This window comes from Suricata suricatta, chromosome 1 (genome assembly GCF_006229205.1).
Source record: "Suricata suricatta isolate VVHF042 chromosome 1, meerkat_22Aug2017_6uvM2_HiC, whole genome shotgun sequence".
NCBI lineage: Eukaryota > Metazoa > Chordata > Mammalia > Carnivora > Herpestidae > Suricata > Suricata suricatta.
In genome coordinates this window covers 9,912,001-9,929,080 of record NC_043700.1, presented here as the reverse complement: position 1 = coordinate 9,929,080, position 17,080 = coordinate 9,912,001, and the positions used below count along the sequence as shown (strand labels likewise).

Genomic DNA, 17,080 nt, shown 5'->3' with positions numbered 1-17,080 from the left:
ATAATTATGTCCACTTGGCCAAGTCACTTAACTTTCCCAAACCAGTTTCCTCAAATATAGAATAATCGTGATTATGGCTATCTCATTTTTATAAAAATGAAAGGACCTAATATCCAAAGTGCTTGGTTAGTATCTGGCATACAGGTACACTTAAAAAAAAAAAAACATTTTTCTCTTTCTTTCCTTATGCACCATCTTACATTTTCCTCTGCATTTCTGTTATTGGAAGGCAAGTCTATAAAATGTGGTATAGCTCAGAGTTTGAGTATTTTACGTGCTGAGATACTTTCTGCAGTCATGTGGTCACAACCCCGTTAATAGCCTTGTGTTTAGTGACAACTTTCATCCATCTGGCAGATTTATCACTGGTCCATGATCTTCCATTCCATGTTTGATCATCAACTTCTGTTTACTCATTCAATCCTCGAAAAGTATTTTTTTTTTTTCCTTTGGCTTTTACTGGTCAGTTCTCAATTCTTCATGCTTTGGGTGAAGCTATGATACATTCCAGACTTCAGACTCAGTATTCAGGGCCCTGGGTTCTAGTCCCTGGCCTCTTTCTATTCACAGCTCGATCTAAGCCTTTCTCAGGAAAAGCATCAAATGATGTTCTAGTAAGTACAAACATTTCTATAGGATCCAATTATTGAGAGCATAGGGCTTCTTTTATCTTGTTCCCAAACTTTTTCAATATTTTACTGTACAATTTAAAAAATTTCAAAACCCTATCACTAAGAGTGTGAATTATCCCATAAGTATTTATTCTGCCTTTTGTTTTATTCCACCAGTTTATTTCTAATGAATGCCAACTTTCATCTACTCATCAGAATTGATCCATGTTTACCACTGTATCTGTCCAAATAGCTGGATTCAAACTGGAAAGAAAAAAGAATTGTATCTGCTAGTCTATGGAAAAGGAGCACCAGTATGTTCTCTCTTGCATCACATCTCTCTTTGCTGCCAAGATTTCAGTGGCTACTGCCCATCTCCTTGGTTCCATCCACTCCTAATTTTGGGCAAACACCCTCCTTCCTGTAACAGGAGACATGTGACTAACTCAACACCTCTTTAGTTGCTATGTACTTTGCTTTATGAAAACTGCACAAATAAGATTAATAACAGGAACTGAAAATAAGGGGGAAGTGAGACCAAAAGCACACACTGGTGGGATGAGTTCTATGTGTTGGTGCTATCAGGGCACCAGCAATGCTGTGAGATGGAAGATGAAGCATTAGGATTGAACAAATCCAAGTTTCTTTCTTTTCTAATATTTATTTACTTATTGAGAGAGAGAGAGAGAGAGAGAGAGAGCGAGCGAGCGAGCGCGCACAAGCAGAGGAGGGGAAGAGAGAGGGAAGGAGATGGACAATGCCAAGCAAGCTCTGTGCTATCAGTGCAGACCCCAACACAGGGCTCGATCTCTCAAACCCTGAGATCATGACCTCAGCCCAAAACAAGAGTCAGACACTCAGCTGAGTGAGCCACCCAGGTGCGCCAAACAAATCCAAATTTCACTGAACAAGCAATTCCCAACCTCTGAGTTCCACACATTCAAGAACAAAGGATCCTATGAAATTCAGATACATAGGGATGCTGTGGTGTTCTACCCTAACACCTTTTCCCTCCACCTTCCAGAAATGAAGCTTGCATTTCTCCAGATGCGGGGACAGTGGGACAGTTGTGCCACACTGTTGTCCCTTCTGGTGACTGTCCACTGCTGAAGAGATTTGCTGGTCTAAGATGACATTCCCTTTTCAGTGGTCATCTGTGTTCCACGGAGGGATGCTGTGGAGTATAAAGATCCAGCTACCATGATTTAACTAGGGACAATTTTGTAAGCCATCCTAGATCTACAACCCCCTAAGGGATCAATGGAGGCTTTTGCTGTGACTGAACTAAAGCCACCCTATCCAATCCTGCTTTCTTCCCCCCCCCCCCCCCCCCCCCCCCCCCCCCCCCCCCCCCGCCGAGGAGTTGATCCTAAGAGCACTCTTCAATAAACTTCCAACACACAAATCTCCATCCCAGAGTCTGTTTTGCAGGGAACCTGACCTGCAACAGTGTGTGCATGACATTTTATAGAAGTCAAATAAAATATTTTGGCATTGTTGTATCATATGAAGGTTTTCTGGTGTTTCCTGGGCTTATATTGGATAAATGAACAGCCAGGTTTACTCTGATGCCAAAAAAATCACAATCAAAGTACATGGTAGAAAATTAAAGTAAGACGTGAATAAAGAGATAATATTTCATTATTCTTCTGTTTACAGGTCCCTAATAGGAGATAGACAATATATCAAAATTAGATAATAAGTTAATGATGTGATTCCACAGAACCAAGCAACATTTCATTCTTGGAAATTGTGTGATACTCTCTGTTTCATGAAAAGACAATTACATTTGAAGAGAGGATAAAATCAAGTGATAAAAGGAAAGTCGTAGACATAAAAGAAACAGACTTTTAGGGCTCTTCAAGGGTACTTTTGAGTCAATAGCACACTGTTGTGATGGGTCCTCTTACCAGAAGCTCAACAAATATTTACTCCACTAGAAGAAAGCAGGGCCTCTTATCTGTGTCATTCTAACCTTGGCTAGAATTCTGGTTTTACTTTTTTTATTTGGATTTTGGGAAAACACTCTTTTGTTTAACAAGATACTATTTTCTGCTGTGCATGATTGCCAGTGGACCCTTGGACAAATACAGACTTATGTCTGGATGCTTATTCCAGCAATCTAAGCTCTGGTGAGCGTGAGCAATCAGAACGTGTGACTGTCACCCTCCTGGCCAAAGGTCCTGCTGCAGAGAGAAGGGTCCTGGCAGTGTGGGTTTCAGTGCTGATTTGCCATGATCTCCTGTAAGATCATAAACTAGGACTAAGAACACCTCCATCCCCATTACACCCAATTAAGGTTCCTATTTGATGAAGTACAATTTGTATAATAAATAGAGAGACTGTAAATTAGAGCAAAATAGGTAATCATTAAAAATCAGATGCAATAAGAAAGTCAAGTATGTGAGGGAAATTATCTTAAGGAAAAATGAACTGATATTTCAAGTTTTTAAAAAGCCAATTACACTGGACACAAAATACCTTGATGAATTTAACATTTCTTCTGGGTTGGATATATTTTTATAAGGAATAAAAATCCCATGCCTGGAAATATGTTCAAGTGATACTTCAATTTTGATTCACGATAGACATCAGTATGCTTTAAGAAGCATATGGAAAAAGTAACTCTACTTCAAAGAGAAGAAATCTAAGTCTAATTTGCACTTGAGAGGAGGCGCATGAAGGACTTCAGTCAATATAGAGGAGCTCATTGTATTTTTGTGTTAAGTATTTGATATACTCTCTTGGCAGTACAGTCACATACTTAATTTGCATGAAGAGTTTTTCTTAAAATGTCAGAAGTGAGATATGACAATAAGTAGTCTCTTTGATTACCATGTTCAAAATTTTGCTTGACCTTAAATGAAGATATGCAATAATAACTCGCTTCAAAAAGGTGAATTTGGTCTTTATAAATTGAAACAAAAACTCCATCCCTACAGTCAAGATCAGAGTGTCTTACCTTGTACATATAGATACAGTGCTAAAATATATATTTTGCCATGTTTGAGCCGTTTTCTGACTGCCATTACTGAGATTCATTATTCAAAGTAGATTATCACCTTTTTAAAAATGGCTTTGCACTTGAATGAATTCATGAGCTATCTTTTCTAAATAAGATAAAATGTAACAGACAATCTTCTGGTAGTAATACAATTTAAATAATAATATTTACTTTAGAGAAGCCATTACATATGAAGCTTTCTTAGAAGTGTAACAAAATGCCATATGCCTATTGACACATATATGCATATGTGTGTTTTGTGTGTGTATATATATTCATATATACATACATATATATATGATACTGTACTATAAATATTGACAGCCCCTATGGTTTTGAGTGGAGGAGGTCATTATATTGAAAGATTTTGCTCATATTTAGATACTTGATAAGAATTCCTGGGGCACCTGGGCTGCTCAGTTGGTTAAGCATCTGATTTCAGCTCAGATCATGATCTCACAGCTGGTGAGTTCGAGCTCCACATTGGGCTCTGTGATGACAGCTCAGAGTCTGAAGCCAGCTACAGGTTCTTTGTCTCTCTCCCTCTCTCTCTGCCTGTCCCCTGCCAACATGCACTCTCTCTCTCTCTCAAAAAAAGAAAAACATAAAAAATTAAAAAACAATTTCTCAGAGCACTGTCATACCACATAATATATGTTGGTAATATGGAAAGTAATCCTCACTATTATAGAATGTCTAGTGACTCAATTTTAATATTCTTATACCCAGAAAATATAAATATAAACCAATCTGGAGATGGGTAAATATATTCAATCTGATTTTCAATTTGTTTGGCAACTGTAAATACATATTTATGTTTCGTTATTCATAGCTGGAGTCCTATCCTTGAATTCAAGCCCTATCACCTCGAGTTTCCTATCTGCCCCATCAGTTTAAGAGAATTGGCAATTTACCTGTTAGTTATTATCTAGTCACATCAAAAAGACCGTTTTCTGGTCACCTGTATTTGGGACACAGTCACTGACTATTCCTGGGAGCAGCTGAAGAAGTGAGGAGAGGGGAAGAAAATGCTGATCATCACTCCCCCGAATTCTGTCTCTATTGACTGAGCTCTGAATTGAATCCATTGCAAGTATTAGCAAGAAGAGCCACAGAGCCCTAGGAAAGAACTACGTACAAGTGTCATTCTTTGTTTCCAGTTGTTATTGGGATCAGCCTTCGCAGCTGAATCATAAAGTCTATCTCCCTTGCCATTCATTCTGCCTCAAGTAAAAAATGATGTGTTTCCTTGAGTCTCTCTAGTTTTCTTAATGGTAGGTTAATTAAGTTCAGTGATTCTTTAGCTCATTAAAAATGACTTTAAGTCCCACTGGGAATGCAGTAACTCTTTAAAAACAGTGAAGAAAGTAAAAATACTATTTTAATTAATAGGAAGGCAGATGTTATTTAATCTATGGGTATGTGCTCTCTTCTTTCCACCTCAACAATATCATTACCCGAATTAACCGCTGTGTAGCATCCTCCTTCTCCTGAGGTAATTTGTTATCTGTTTCCTCCTTGTGAAATTACTACTCTTTTGAGGTAATTTCTTATCTACTTCCTTCTCATGAAATTACTACTCACTTCTTTTTTCCCCAAATACCACTTTCTTTGCTTAATTTTTCATCCATGCAGTACTGTCACCTCAAATTTTGCTATCTCTGTACATCTCTATTTAAAGCATGAGCAGAGGAAGTGTAGGGTAAAAAGAAGAATATGGATAAGATTAGAATTAGAGGTGTACAGTGTCACAAGCAAAAAGGGAAAGATAAGTTAAGAAGCATGGAAAGGCACAGAGCTGTTGAACAAGACCAGAGTTAGTGCCGGGGAGCAGTAAGCCTCTGATTTCCCACTTTAGCGATAAATAGAATAGTGACACTTCTATCAGTTTTAAGTCACAGATTCCATAAAAGACTCCTATGAAGAAAGGTCCTCTTCAATTAAAACAAAAGTTTATAAAACAATCACATAGTAAAAGCACACTGTAAAAGTAGTCGTTAAACGGGAGCTGCTATACTGCGCCCATTTCATTAACTTGCTATTTAATTTTGTGCTTCAACCGTATAATGAGGAGCTTCAAACAGACTAGCCTTTATTTGTTTTAAAGTTTATGTATTTTGAGAGAGCGAACGAGCAGGGGAGGGGCAAAGAGAGAGGGAGGGAGAGAATCCAAAGCAGTCTCTACGTAGTCAGTCCAAGAGCCTGATGCAGGTCTTGATCTCACAAACCGTGAGAGAGTAACCTCAACAGAAATGAAAAGCCAGATGCTTAACTAACTGAGCAACCCAAGTGCCCCTAGACTAGCTTTTAAAGGTCTTCCATTCATAATTCAATTTTGATGACATGAAGTGAGCCCTACTATATGAACTTTGGTGATAGTCTCTCTGGATAAACATCTCCGTTTTAAAATGTTACCGGCCATGTAACCGGGGGAACTACTTCACCTTTCTGTGTCTCAGTTTCCTCATCAGTAAAATGCTCATGATAAAAGGACCCAACTTACAGACTTATTGTGAAAGTTAAGTGAATACAGAAAAAGATCTGGAATATTCCGACACAGATGTATAAATATTTGCTGTTAATCATAGCCATGTGATTTTAAAATTCATTATCAATTGAAAAGCAGCATAAACTCCAGGATCAAGGATATGGCAGCACAAGGGGTTTGTTACTAGGACTGTAAATCCCACCCCACTGTAGATCATTGTGAAAACCTCCTATCTAAACTGGATGATAGAACTTCAGAGTTGGAAGGAATCTAGCGAATCTAGTATGAATTGGGTCAGTCAGATTGCCTACAATAATCCCGACATACAGGTGCACGTTTGAGAAAGGAACAGTGAGAATTAAAATTTCCTAAGGACTTGAATGAAATACGTTTGCAAATAGTTCCTGAACTAACTAAACCATGAAAGGGGAAATCATGCACTAGTTCTGCTTTTCCTCCAGTCATTCTTCTTAAGCCTACAGCACTGGCTTTCTTGTCTCTGGTGTAGAAGAAAATATGAGACAGGAGGTAAAGCTTCCGGTCACTCTCAATCACAGCCTCAGAAATTTACAACCTCACACGATGTAGTGAAATATGAATCACTACTCCAATTAAAAGTCTCCTATCCCTCCAAGCTCACTAACAAATCAGTGCTCAGAAATCTGCAACAGAACAAGTTATAATTTCCTCCTCCTTTGTTGTTCCACCTCAGTCCACATCCTCCATCCAAGGTCCGGGCAGCATAATTTGGGGCAAGATTATCAACATGTATGCTTGAACATTGCCTACCAGGCCTGTTTGGTTGAAATCCAAATACTGACCCCTCCTTCCCTGAGATGCTCTCTTGATTCTTCAGAGGTGCCTCCTTGTGTAATAAAGAATTCGGCTCGCACCTGTCCCAGGTTCCTGGGAGGTAACCTCACAATCTCTGGAATTCTCCCCACTGTCTTTCCCTGTGATTAGAAGTTTTCCAGTGACTCATGGCCCCACAGATCACAATTGAGAGTTTATGCTAATGAGGTGACCCATAGGTGAGCCCCCGGATAGTTTATGCAAAGAAAATGATTTAGGCTAAAGGCTAGCCATGCAAAGAAAGACCAACTACGTGATAAGAGGGTGGGGGCTATGCGCCAGGTAAGACCAGCTCAACCTCTGGGGAGGGAAGGAGGGCTGGGAGACTTAGTTTAACCACAAAGCCTATAACTCAGTCAGTCATAATTCTACAAGGCAGCCTCAATAAAACTTTGACACTTAAGTCTGAGTGAGCTTCCTTGTTTGGCCATAGTCTTCTTGAGTATTATTCTACTTCAAGGCATTCCCAAGCATGACAGAAGCTTTACGTTTGGAACCCTCCCAGACCTCACCTTACGAGTCTCTCTGACTGATTTCCATTTGTATCCTTTTGCTATATTAAAACTGTCATCATAGGGTGCTTTCCTGAGTCCTTTAAGCCACTCCAACAAAGTATTAATCCTGAGGGTGGTCACGCAGCCCCAGATTTGTAGCCTGTTAGAAGCAACAGTGGTCCTGGACCTCTGAATTTGTAGCTGGTGTCTGAAGCGTGGTGAGTCTCATAAAGGGGTGTGGCCCGGACTTGTGAAATTTGGCAAACTCCTCTGTAGCCACCCCCTATTGTCATCGTTCCTGGTATAAATCATGGGTGCCTAGGGACCCTGCAGAGTCACCGTCCTTTGGGAGTCAGTGTTTGACTTTCCCACCTGTCTTTTTACAACATTAATTCTGGACTCCCCAAGATACCATTTCCAGCCTCCAAGCCCTTGAAATGAGGCCGCCACTACTTGAGTCCACTTCCTTCCTCTATGCGCGCCAGGTAAGCTCCAGTCAGAATTTCACTTTAACCTTTTTCATGGGAGACACATCCACTCTCTGCATCTTCTGAACTTAGGGGTCTTATGTCAAGTTCCACCAGTTTCATGAAATGCTAGTCTGACAAAGAGCATTCCTTTCCACCAGGTGTGACAGCAAGCGATATGCCCAGAACTCTGATAATTATTTCTACGAAAATAATTATACATCCATATTTTTTCTAATTTTGCAATATATTGGCCAATGGGTTTGATGGGCTTGGGTCTCGAGAGTGCCTTAAGCAGCAATCTAGCACAGTTCTTGAGGAAATGAGAATACCTAGCCCCTGGCATTCTTAGATTCTGGATCAGCAAATAGGGAGACAAAACTGTTTCATTTCATTTCCGGATGCACATGTGTACAGGTCCAACTGTGAGAAATAAAAGAGGACCTGAAATTTGTTGCATGTCTGTAGATGTTTTACAAAGTATTGTAGCACACTCTAATTTTGTGTGATGTTCAGAGTTGTTACCTAAGTACAAAAACATCTTGTGGTCTCATAACCTCGTGAAGTTCCGGCTTAGACCGGTCCATATTGTCAGGACCTCGCAGATTCTTTAGTATACAATTAAGTTGAAAATTTCTAGCAGTGTTTGAAATTCTAAGTGTTCTAAAATTACTGGACTATGAAGACTTTTTAAAACTGTTTTCAGATGGGACAGTTCCATGTATACCTGACTGAAAAACACAGATTAACATCTCTTTATTTTCATCTTTTTTTTTTTTTTTTTACAAGATTTTTTGATCATGCCAGTTTTGTTTATTTGAGTTTCTCAATGCTTCAACTGACTGAAAATATCAATTCTGCCCATTCTTACCTATTTTGTTTGGTCCATTTCCCATTTGAAATATTTTGAGTGACACTTTTTTTTTCTTAAATAAATAACAGGTATTATAATATTTAGGTGGGCTATGGCCAGTACAGGTTACTGTGATATTATCAAGTCTTTAGTTCTATATAGTTTTATTACATGTATAATTTATTTTAATAACAAATTATTTAATTATAATTTTAAAACTACTATTTTTTAAGTGGGGGTAATCCCTTTACCTGACTACACTCATTCCTCTTACAGCCTCTGTTGACATATAGTACTTCTGTCAAGAGCATGGATTTGGCAACTGTTTTATACGCATGAAAAAGGCAGAGTCACACTCATTTTTAGATGAAAAAAAGTCAAGGAAAAAAAAGTAAAGGACAAAATTTTAGGTGTCCAAGCCCAATTAACACATCCTGCCTGGGCGAGTCGTATGGTATTTCATCAGTCTAGCTTTTCATGTTAAGCACATTTACATCTCTTGAGATCTAAAAGAACTGTATTTTTTTACATCACAATTTTAAAGGTGATAGTAATTGCCAAATTCACATTTTCTGGATCAAGGAACAAATGAGAAACTCTTTTACCTCAAAATACATTGACCACTTACTAAATGCAAATGACAAATGGTCCTTTTGAAAATCAAAATAAGCAGTTGTCCACATCTCTAATTCAAGTTTATGCTCTAAATAACTAAGTAGAGGGAGAATGTAAACCTAAGTCTTCACAGGCTGCTTAACGTATCATTTTCCTGTTCAAATATAGATGCAGATGAACAGCATTACTTTTAAGGCCCTGGGGCTTCAAACTATCTACTATGTCAATCAGTGGTGTGCCTAATTCTCAGTATTTGCACATACAGTGGTTGTACAAGTTCAATTATTTGTAGCAGGTAAAACAACACTTAATATGCTTGGTAACATCAGGATTAATAATAGATAGGTTCTTTTAATCTGTTTGGAGGGTATGCTCTGCTTTATAATAACACCTTTACTACATTCTGCAAGTTATTTCTGTTTGGGGTATACGCAAAGGATGGAAGACAACATATATTTAATTTTTATGTGCATGTGGAATCTAAAAAGGGCAATGTTAATCCTTGTTAACAAAAGTCTCAGAATTGTAATGAGTCGTGTGTGTTAGCAAATGAAAAAGAAAATGGAACCATATTTATGGTTTTGTTCCTGTCTTTCTGACTTAGTATTTTATAAATTTTGACCAACAGGACTAATTTTTTATCATTATCATCATCAAATAGAGTGAGGTATGTGTTTGTAAAGTAGCATGGTCCTTTTTGATTTCTATATTAAAGATAATTTTCAAAAAATGAAGTATTGGAGGTTAAAGGTAAACTTTCACTGCAATCTACTTAGAATAGTTTCCCCTCTGGATAGAAACCTTGTCAATATTTATTTACTTTATTTAGTTCCTTAGTGGCTCCATCATTTTCCATAAGGTGGGGCTGATTCTATTTTATAAAAATATCTTCAGTGGAACAAGTAAAATCTTTAGAACCATATGATTCATCAGAAATTAAAATCTCTACCCTGAGGTTTTAGCCTTCCAACATGGCAGGATAGATCCATTACAGGTGAGTTTTCCCACTAACTCCATCTAAAAACTATAAAATGAAAATAAGCAATTATCTAAGAAGACTGAAAATAAATAGAAGTGGGTAGATAGTGGAAAGGAGACAAAAATCAGAAGTGACCCCCAGAAGGCTTTAGTTTTAGTAATGAAATAAGTCCAAATGACATTGTAAATATCTGGGTGGATAGAATAGACTTTTTTTTTTTTTTAAGTTTTTTTATTTATTTTGAGAGCAACAGAGAGAGGAAGAGAGAGCCTGAATGGGGAAGGGACAGAGGGAGACAGAGGAGGTGGTGGATAGAGACCAAGACAGAGACACAGAGAGAGAGAGAGAGAGAGAGAGAGAGAGAGAGAGAGAGAGAGAGAGAGAATATCCTGAGCAGGTTCCTTACTGTCAGCTCAGTGCTCAACTTGGGGTTTGATCTCAGGAACTCATGACTTAAGCCAAGATCATGAGTTGGTCACTTAACTCAGTGAACCTCTCAGGCACCCCAATAAACTATTTTTGAAGGCAAAAAATATGACAATATACAGTGGCATTTTCAATATATGCAGGTGACAGCATGATCACTACAAAAGATAATCTATATTTAAATAGGGAAATCTTCACGTTAAGAATACTGTGCAAAGTTGTGTGTGTACTATCAAAAGTAACCACTAAGAAAATACACAGCGATATAACAAAAAACTATAGTTTTATCATTTACTTAAAATGAACTCAACATTTCAACACTACAAAAGAAGGTATAAAAAGGTAATCATAAAAATGAAAAACAGAAAAACAAAAAGTTACACTTCTAAATCTGACCATTTAAACATTTACACATATAATACATGAATTAAAAGAGATTACTTTTGACCTTCACTCCTGGCAAGACAGAGTAGACAGAATTTTCCCTATTTCACTCATTAAGTACTAATAATAACCACAGGTGTATAAAACAATCCCAACAGGACTCAGAGGTGGCAAGCAGGGATATTTGGGACTCAAAAAGCGCCACAGTGGTGAATTCCCTGGACTTTCCTTTATTTTCACAGATCTTAAATTTGGAAGGGAGAAGCCAGAAAACCAGAGAATGGACAAATTTTTAAAAAGAGGAGAAAAAGAAAAAGACAAAGGACTCAACTAAAGCCTGCTTCCCTCTAGACAAAGAGTCAAGAAAGGGGCTTCCTAGGTACATACATCCAAGAGCTCCCTACTCCGGACAAACAAGGGAGAGGAAAACTAGTGGCTACAGCACTGACTGAAGAGCCTCAACTTCCGGCCTCCCCAGGCTGGAATGAGGCAGACCCACGGACTAGACTAGCGTGATACTCTTCCTATTTCTCAGTACTTTGTAATAAGCCACCTAAAATTTAATATATCAAAGTAACTAATATCCTATATTTTATCTTATAATTTTGTCCATCGGGAATTCTGGTTGGGCTCAGCTGACTCTCCATCATGTGATCTTGACCAGGATCACCTGGCATTTGGCCGATGCCTTGTTTGCAGGATCTGAGACAGCATCTCTCATACGTTGACCCCTTTGGGTGTAGCTGGAAGGCTAGATTCATCTGGGCCTAGGCATGTAAACCCTTTAGCAAGGCTGTTCAGACAATGTAACATCGGGGGGTGGGGGGCACCCCGAGAGAATAGCAAAGATTTGCTCTGACTTGTTCTCAGAGGACAGACTCTGAGCCTGCTTACATGCAGGGAACAGAATGGATGAAAACAGGCCTTCCACAGTGTGTGATGTGTCAAAGTAGTGACAGGCCAGTCTGGGTTTGGAGAGAAATGGAATAGATCCTACCTACTGAAACCAGTGTCAAGAAAACTACAGCCTCTTAATCCATCATCAGATTGCTGCTAAAAAGTTGGTATTTGCCTCTAAAGTCAGAAAATAATCCAGAAAAGGTGGGAAATATTGAATGAAAATGAATATGTAGACAAGGAAATATAGTATTTTGTTATCATATTAAAAATTACTCACCACTCCATCCTAACAGCAAGTAAAAAGCTAAACAAATAGAAAAATTAATCACTCTTCTTAGATCCACCAGACAAATAAGGTCATAGGGAAAAACCACTGCCACTCCAGAAACTGATAGGCATAAACAGAGAATCACAACTTATTGGAGAAGAAATTCATGAACAGAAACCCACCTGGAAAGCAGGGCTGAGGTAGGTGAACTTGAACCACAGTTGACAAACTACTGGCGGCTCAGGGAGGACAAATCCAAGAGATAAACACTTCAGGGGCACCATCATCAGTAACCCACATGTAAAGTGTACTTCCAGGAGCTCTAGCAGATCTTTAGGGAGAATATTTAATAAAACTCCCCTCATGATTCTGGAAGGGAGACCGGTAGAGGAACCATTTTGAAATACTCCGGAAAACTCTCCTTCTTAACAAGATCTTCCCACAGGAGAAACTACGTTAGCAGAGCCTAATATGCTTGGGGGAAGGAATTTGCGCACCTGCAGCCCATGCTAGCCATGCTTTGTAACTTAAGGTGTGGTGAAAGGACCAACCAGCATTTGTGATGGTCACAGTCCAAGGACACAGGCTCACCAGAAGACTGGGACCTAATCACAGGACTACGGAGGATTTCCCCTCCCCCTCCATCACCACCACATCACTAAATGCTGATTTACTGCAGTACCTTATACTCAGTACATCATGTCCACCTCTCCACAAAACAGTGACAAGGCATCCTGACAGGCAAGAAGCACAGTTTGAAGAGACTAAACCTCAGAATCAAGTAAGGCAGAAATATTAGTATTATCAGACAAGACATTAAAAAAATAAACAATAGCAACAACAAACTAATGCTGAAGATCAAAAACACTGTAACAGAAATGAAGGATGCCTTTAATGGGTTCATGAATAGACTGGAAACAGCTGAAGAAAGAACCACTGGGTTTAGGAATAGGACAATAGAAACTTCCAAACTTGTGAAACCAACAAATACAGAACAATCTGAAAACATAATAAGCCAAAACCATGGAGCAACTACAAAACTGTAAAGTGTGTAATGGGGACCAGAAGAGGAAAGGAACAGAAGCAGTATCTGCAGTACAAATCCCTACAAATTTTCTCAAATAAAAGCCAGAGTCTAAACCAGAGATCCAGGAAACTCAGAGAACACCAAAGAGGAAAAAATGCAACAAACAAACAAAACCCCAAAACCTACACTTAGGCATATCAAACCTAAACTCAAAAAAAAAAAAAAAAAATTAAAGAAATCTTGAAAGAAGCCAGAAGGTAGAAAAAGAAAAAAAAAACTTATAAAGGAGCTAAGGATTACGTCCACCTTCCCAGGAACCATGCAGCAAGAAGAGAGAGGAGTGAAAAAGTAAAAGCTTTGAAAGGAAAAACCCTGCCAACCTAGAAATCTGTACCCTGTGAAATTACCCTCAAAAATGAAGGAGAAATAAAGGCTTTATCAGACAAACAAAAGTGGAGGGATTAGTTGCCCGTTGACCCACCTTGCAATGTTACAAGAAGCCCCGTCAGACGGTAGGTAAATGATAGAGGTAGGAAACTGGGCTCTCTGTAAAGGAAGGAAGATCATAGGAGGATGGCTAAGTGAAGATAACATAAATTTAACAACTAAAAGAAAGAAAAAGCCCTTATAAGGTTTTCAGCAGGGTTGTGACAAGATTATATTCTTTTGAATGGCTTACCTGGGGATTCTGGAGCTGAGATTTTGAGAGGTATGATTTAGGAGACTCTTAAGCAGCTATTTTAGTTGGCCCGGTGAAACAAACGATGGCTGAATTGAAGACCAGAGAGAGAGCGGAAAAGAGAGAAGGAGGTTGGGGCATTGCTACTTTTTAAAAAGCTTCTCAGCTGATCCTAATATGCATCAAAGATTGAAATTCACCGTGCGTGAAATTGATAGCGGCAGGTGAGGACTCCTGGAGAAGCTCAGGGAAGTCCGGGCAAAGCCGAAATATCAAAGCACCTGCCACTGAAACCAGGGAAGGTCACGGACAGAGGCACACGTGTGACGGCTTTTGTGGACCACTTTCACTGAAAGCTGCAATTCTCATGCCAGCTGACGTTTAGAGCAAGGAAGATGCTGATGAGAGCCTCCTAGGAGTTTGGGGTGGGGCGCCTTCCGTCCCTGGAAGCCATCAGCTTCATAACTGCTGGGCTTCCAGTGATAACCTGGAGACACACAGTTGTCAGTACAAGGTTCCTGAGATTTCACTGAAGCTCCTTTGTATAAAACAAGGAAGCAAACTTCACTTGATCTCTGAAAATCTATCAAATATTTCTCATCTCTCCTTCACTACCAAGCTGTTTTTTTCCCAGTTATTTTATTTATTTTTAGAGATAGAGTGTGTGTGAGCAGGGGAGGGGCAGAGAGAGAGAGAGAGAGAGAGAGAGAGAGAGAGAGAGAGAGAGAGAGCGCATCCCAAGTATTCTCTGCACCGTCAGTGGAGAACCTGATGGGAGGCTTGATCCCATAAACCTGAGATCATGACCTAAGGGGAAAACAAGATTCAGTTACTCAACTGACTGAGCCACTCAGGAGACCCCCCACCCCCACCCCAAATGTCTTAGAGGGAGCATGGACACTGACTATTTCCATTATTTCATCAACATGCACTTTTCAGTCTGCAGATAAAGACCCAGCACCCAACTGACAGTAATGCTCTATCCTTTGAGCAAGTGAACCTCGTACATTTGAACTACAAACAGAGGTGAGTCCCTGTCCTTTACCTCTTGTCCTGGCCCCTTCCTGAGAGTGCCACATGTGTTCAACTGTGCACCAAACTTCTCCTGCTGTGAATTCTGTTGGCATTTAAAATTCCATAATGTTCTTTTGAATTAATCAGGTGCACTGTGGTTATCTCAAATCTGCTTTCTTCCTGTGTCCTCTCATCTGTGTGAATGGGACCGATTCACTGGAGCTAAATACGTGGCGTTACTTCTCACTTCTCCCTCCATCCCCAGTTTTTACCTCCTACATGTCAATACAGGATTTCTGAATTAATGAACAAAAAATATATGACTGGCAAATAATTAACATCAAAAATTAAGAGGTAATGGGAAGTGAACACTGGATTTTTAAAACTTTTATACTCTCTATTATTATTAAATTAACATAGAAAAGCAATTCTCTATTATTTTACAAAAAAAAAAAAAACAATTCATGGGGTGCCTGGGTGGCTCAGTCGGTTAAGCGTCCGGCTTCGGCTCAGGTCATGATCTCACGGTTCGTGGGTTCGAGCCCCATGTCGGATTCTGTGCTGACAGCTAACTCAAAGCCTGGATCTTGCTTCAGATTCTGTGTCTCCCTCCCTCTCTGAGCCTCCCCTGCCTGCACTGTTTCTCTCTGTCTCTCAAAAATAAATTAAAAACATAAAATAAATTTTAAAATATTTCATGATATATGTTAATTTGGAGGTACTCAAATTGAGGCTAATTCTGTAAAATAATTTAAAAATGTTATGAGGGGTGCCAGGGTGGCTCATTTGGTAGAGCATGTGACTCTCGATCTCCAGGTTGTGAGTTCAAGCCTCACATTGAGAGTAGACATTATTTTAAAAGATGTGGGGGCGCCTGGGTGGCTGAGTCCGTTGAGTGTCTAACTCTTGATTTCGGCTCAGGTCACAATCTCATGGTTGTGAGATTTAGAACTGCATTGGGCAAGGATCCAACTTGGGATTCTCTCTCTCCGTCTCCCTCGGCCCCTCCCCTACTCTCTCTCTCTCTCTCTCTCTCTCTCTCAAAAAAAAAAAAAAAGTTATGACTTTTGTGACATCCTGGATGTTCCAAATCCTGTCAAAGAGTACTGTATAAGATGCTGTGGGAATGACCAAATTTGTCCTTTACTTGGTTTTGGCACTGGGTTCAGATAAGTGAGTTTGTATGTTTCTTTTTAAAATAGTTTACTTTTTTTTTCTTCACAGTGAAATGAAAACAATTCTACTCCTGTCTTCTTAACCTGTCTTATAGGACAAAACTTGCTGCCAGTCTTTGCTGATGAGTCCATAAGTTTTAAGGGGTGGAGGTGGGGGACAAAACTGAAAATAAACTTTGCTAAAACACAAGTCCGTGTTTTTTTCAAGCGGCCTATATCCTTATCCGGAGTCATGTCATGAATGTGGCATCGGGAGAACTGAATCCTGTGGGGACTCTGAGTGATGTGTTCCGAGATTAAGGATAGCAGCTTCTAGGAGCATTAATGGGACTATGGCCGCCCGTTTGTGGGGTGGCTTGCTGAACACCGACTGCTCTGCGCCTGCAGCTCTGCCCTTTCCATACAAAGTAGAGGCAAATGAAGAGCTGCTGCTCCATCAAGCTTAATATCCAAGTGAGGCAATCACAGGTCTGTTTCAGACTCAACGCCCAAGGTGATCCCCGGGAATTGTTGCTGAGCCACTGTGATATGTTGTCCATCATTTTTATTAATAAGGGAGAAGTCGTGTCTGGGACATCAGTCGTTCTAAGTTGTAAGTTGCTTTAAAACAGTATGTTGTGTAATAATCATAAAAGCTCAGTTACGTGTTTGTCCAAATGGCTTTCTGAAATGCGGCTGTTCCTCTCATTATCTACCAACCGTTTCAAGAATTTTGATGTGTCTTCTCATTTTTCTTTCAAAATGGTGAACTTAAATCAGAAAGAGTAACAATACTTTGTCTTTCTTGAATCTGTCAAAGCATTCGTGGTGATAACTGAATTTTCACTAAGGCTTTTGTTTGAGC

The 17,080-nt window shown here is 39.4% G+C and overlaps 1 long non-coding RNA gene across 2 annotated transcripts; it reads left to right on the top strand.

Moving 5' to 3' along the window:
• Positions 1–7,150: 7,150 nt before the first annotated feature.
• On the top strand, positions 7,151–16,368 carry LOC115302559. Of its 2 annotated transcripts, XR_003913649.1 has the most exons (5): positions 7,151–7,237; positions 7,858–7,934; positions 11,416–11,552; positions 14,987–15,073; positions 16,286–16,368. It is a non-coding gene; the product is annotated as an uncharacterized LOC115302559 (long non-coding RNA). The 2 variants fall into 2 exon arrangements; XR_003913807.1 differs by lacking the exon at positions 7,858–7,934.
• The last annotated feature ends 712 nt before the right edge of the window (positions 16,369–17,080 follow it).